The sequence below is a fragment of the Capricornis sumatraensis genome, chromosome 17 (genome assembly GCF_032405125.1).
Source record: "Capricornis sumatraensis isolate serow.1 chromosome 17, serow.2, whole genome shotgun sequence".
NCBI lineage: Eukaryota > Metazoa > Chordata > Mammalia > Artiodactyla > Bovidae > Capricornis > Capricornis sumatraensis.
The window spans coordinates 48,178,503-48,183,341 of NC_091085.1; positions in this window are offsets into that span (position 1 = coordinate 48,178,503).

Consider the following 4,839-nt stretch of genomic DNA (forward strand, 5'->3'; position numbering starts at 1 on the left):
CTTCCAAAGCGCTCCTCAGGATTTACATTTGTCTTTCTTATTGATGCATTGATTCTGCACCCTCCTCCAGTAAAGGGTAAACTCCATAGAGGTAGGTTTCTGACTGATCCATTCATCACTGTGTCATCAGCACGCAGAGAAAAACTTGGCACTTGGAAGTCACTGGATCACATATTCAGAGCCAATGAGTGGGTTTATGAATGAAGGGGAGGTGGACAGTTCATCATGTTCTTGTTTGGTTGCTCTATGGGTGTTCAAGGAAGAAACATCATCTTTCCTATGTGAGACATTTTGTATTTTCTGATTATTTTGTATCATCTATGTTGTACATAATATTCTTCCCATTTTGCCAATAAGGACACTGGAATTCAGAGACTGAAAGCAAAGCATCCCGCACAGACTTGTGACCTGATCCTGCTGCTGGAATTAGGATTTCTGTCTCCATTCTATGACTATATTTCTGTTTCTTAGGTATAATCAGTACTTCTCTTGACCTTGCAAAAAGAGCAGTGGGAAAAATATCTATACATTTTATTTCTTTTTGTGGTAAACAACTGGAAATTAACATTCTCACAAAAGATAATAGACTTTGAAGCAAAGAATCCCCTGTTGCTGTCACATTCCTTATCTGAGGCTCATTAGTGCCCTGACTGAGTGACTTCACTTTCACTTTTCACTTCCATGCATTGGAGAAGGAAATGGCAACCCACTCCAGTGTTCTTGCCTGGAGAATCCCAGGGATGGGGGAGCCTGGTGGGCTGCCGTCTATGGGGTCGCACAGAGTCGGACACGACTGAAACGACTTAGCAGCAGCAGCAGCATCCTTGCCTCTAAATATCTCTCATCAGGCCCTTCCCACCTCCTCTCACCAAGCCAGCCTCCCTTCCTGGTAGAGTCATGTCTTGCTTAAAGCTCAATCTATTCTTGGGTCCTTATGTCACAAACAGTATTTTTCTCTAATGTTTCTGAGAATATTAATTGTAGGTTTTCTCAAAAATTTTTCTTCTTCACACCCAACATTATGTCTCTTTCCTTTGAGATTGTTCCTTTGCGTGTGTGTTTGACTTATATCTTTAATGTCATCAAGTTTTCTTGGTTATCTACTGGTTGTGCCTTTATATTAAAGAGTAAACAGAAGCTCTGGTTACATGAATGGAGCGTAACCATGAAGTTCACCAAAGGGCATATGGTATGGAAGGGCATCCCACTTCAAGCTGAGGAATACTCCATTCTCTCTGTCTAGTCTCCTGCCTGGTGGTTGCATTCAGCAAACAAGAGTGTGATGGAGGCTGGGGATCTCGTCCCAGTTTGTAGACTCTCCTTAATCCCTGGTTATTGGTCCAAGACCTCAGCTTTCCTTGGGTATATTATGCACATTCAATCTTTCCAGAATCTGCTGGTATCTAAGAGCTCCTGCTGTCCCCTCTCCTACTCTTTTGGGACTTAAATAGTTGTTCCTCTTTCTTATTCTTTATGCTGTTGTTTAGTTGTTCAGTCATGACCAACACTTTTGTGATCCAGCTCCTCTGTCCATGGGATTTCCCAGGTAAGAATACTGGAGTAGGTTGCCATTTTCTTCTCCAATTCCTAATTTCTTCTACCAATTTAATAATGTTTTGAGAGCAAGCTCATATAAATGCACATGTTTAATATTTTATAATTAACTTCATCTCAGCAATGGCACTCTTCCAAATCTATCCCAGGTTTATGTATCATGATGACATTGAATCTCTCTATTGGTGATCTGCTTGCAATTTGCCAGCCTCTAGGATGTGGCTTCCTCTCCAGCCCCCTTTCTAGGGACTGGGGTCCTGTTACTGAACCCCAGCCAGCCTGCTGGTGGACAAACATCACTTATTGCAACCATGTGCTTCTTAGACTCTCCAAGTCCCCTATGCTTAGGGTCAACTTCACTGTGTCCAACTTAAAGAGACACTTCTTCATTTTCAGTGAAGTAAATTTTTCAATGCCTGTGACTTGCCCTCAGATCTACCAATAACTATGGTGTTTTTGTTGAATAGGCTGAATCTCTCATTTTAGCACCTTTTGGATCTTTCTCAGTTTTCCACTGGGTCATGCCTGCATGTGAACCAAGATATAATACCTCTTCCTTTCTGAGCTTTCTTTTCTATTTTCAAATTCTCACTTCCCATTTTCATTTTTCCCCTTTATTTCTTATTCCCTTCCTTCTTGGAAATTTAAAGTAGCACTTTTAATATATTTTTTTAAAAATATGCCTTGATACATAAGGTGAGGGATGAATTTTTATTTATTTTTTAAAGTTTTTGATGTGGACAGTTTTTAAAGTCTTCATTGAATGTGTTGCAATATTGCTTCAGTTTCATGTTTTGTTTTTTTTTTGCCCATGAAGCATGTGTGATCTTAGCTCCCTAATCAGGGTTCAAGCATACCCTGTGCACACTGGAAGGTGAAGCCTTAATCACTGAACCACTAGGGAAGTCTCAACAGATGTACTTATATAGGCACCAGAAATAAGTTTGAGTGGCTAAATACACAGAAAATAATCAGCAGTGCATTACTGTTGAGGGAGATGTGATTATTTTCTCATTACTATAATAAAAGACATGTTTACTTTTTATTGTACGTTAACAAAACACTCCTATTTCACTCTTGTTGTATGCTTCATATTACAAAATGAGAAATAGTAATAGATTTTACTCATAGTTTATTATAGTAAAAGTGAATTTTCAAAAATGTCATGTTCATAATCACTCTCCCCTACCATTACTGTCAATACTAGTAAATTAAGAAACACACTAATATTTATGTAGAAATCTCTTGAATATAAAGAGTTTAAGATTGTACTATATTTATTCATCCTTTTCATGTACTTTTGAGAAACATAGGCATTTTGAAGTAGATAAAAATGACCTGAATTGTACAAAATGGACAGAAAATACTAAAGTAATTACATAAAGTAATGTAAGCTGCTGAGTACTGGAAAGTAATGTAAGCTGCTGAGTATTGGAGAAGAACAGAAATCAGCATGTGTTGATCTTAACCACTGATGTTACTGGGTCTGCAATGAGAAGGCCACTTGCTAAACTGTTACCTTCATATTAGAATACAAAGGAATTTTTGTTGTTCACTTGTGTATGTGTGTACACAATTATGCCAACTCTGACCTGTGATGGGCAAGTTGGCTGGTTCACTTTGCAGGGATCTATAAGCTTTCTGTTGAGGATCTAGCATAAAGCAGAAACCAATTTCACATGTCATGGGGAAAAGAAGGGAAGAAGTGAAGAAAGGCAGGAAGAAAAAGAAAGGAAGGCAGGGAGTGAAGAAAGCAGAGAGGGAGGGAAATTTGCCAAAACTAGTTCTCACATCACATCTGGCCCCACCTGAAGCACTGAGTCACTGTTAAGTGCACAGTCAGTTTACTAACATCACATATACTCATGCGGACCATAGGATTAGAAAAGTTGCCATCTAAAGATGATAATCTTTTAAGAAGTTAAATAGACCAAGCACTGCTTCTAATTTGAGTTTTTACTCATCATTGGCTTTGTACATGTACCACAAAAATGACAGGAAATAGCTTGTAGAGACTTAGCATTTCATAATAATTTAAACTTACATGTTTCAAAGAGATTTGAGGTTTTACAATAACTTACATGTAATTTAAAATGCAAAAGATATCTTCAACTGAAGGTAGGGACCTGTTATGTTTTAATTTTATTGTCTGTCTGGTTCTGGAGAGACAGATACATTTGACTGTGAATTCACATATCATACTCCATTCTACACTAGCACCTCAATAGCCTTAAGACTTCATTCTTATAGTAATCACTTTTCTGAGGCAATTAGGAACTCAAAAGTAGAAAATACAAATATTCTTATTTTTTCCTCCAATATAATTTTGTTTACTGCTTCAAGAGCTCTTCTTTTTCTGCTCTAGAGAAAAACATAACTTTTTTTTTAATTAAAAAAAGTTTATTTTATTGAAGTAAGGCCAAATTACAATATTGTGTTAATGTTCACTGAAAGCAAATTGACTCAGTTATACATGCATATATATATACATATACATATCTGTAGATATATACACATTCTTTTTCATCTTCTTTTCCATAGTGGTTTATCACATTATAGTTTCCTGTGCTATACAGTAGGAACTTACTGTTTATTCATTTTATAAATAATAATTTGCATCTTCTAATCCCAAACTCCCAACCTATCCCTCCCCAACACTCCCTCTCCCTTGGCAACCACAGATCTGTTTTCTTTGTCTGTAAGTCTGTAGAGAAAAATGTAACTTTTTAAATAGTAGGAGACCCTTTTAAATTAGTGAACCTTGTAAAATTACAGGCTTATGGATGTTTTCCATCCTGGTAATGAACCTTCAAGGCTCATTGAAAAATAACACTTTTCAAAATTAAAAAATTAATCTTACATCAAAATATTATGTCAGCCTTCCCCTTTCAAGCATGCCAGGCTCAGGGATCCTGGGCTCTAGGGAAAGATGCCCCCTCTCTGAGCCAGTTAGAGGTTTCAGGGAAGTGAGTTAGTCCTGGCATTTCTTCAAAATGACTATAGCTTCCTTGCAAATTTGTAAAGTGCAGTCGATGGAAGGAGACACATTCAATCTGTTTCTACCTCCAAGACACAGAAGAGACAAGCCCAAAAGCCACAAATGCTTTTCCTGTTTTGAAGATTGATTTGAATGCTGTAAAATATGTAGAGTTCAGAGCAATTTAGAGCATATTGAACTTGGAGATGAGAGAGGTCTGAGCCCCATTCCTAGGTGAGTTTTGTCATTTCACTCTTAGAAACTGTGTGCCCAGTTGTATCTCAAACTCTAGTGCAATCTGCAAATCT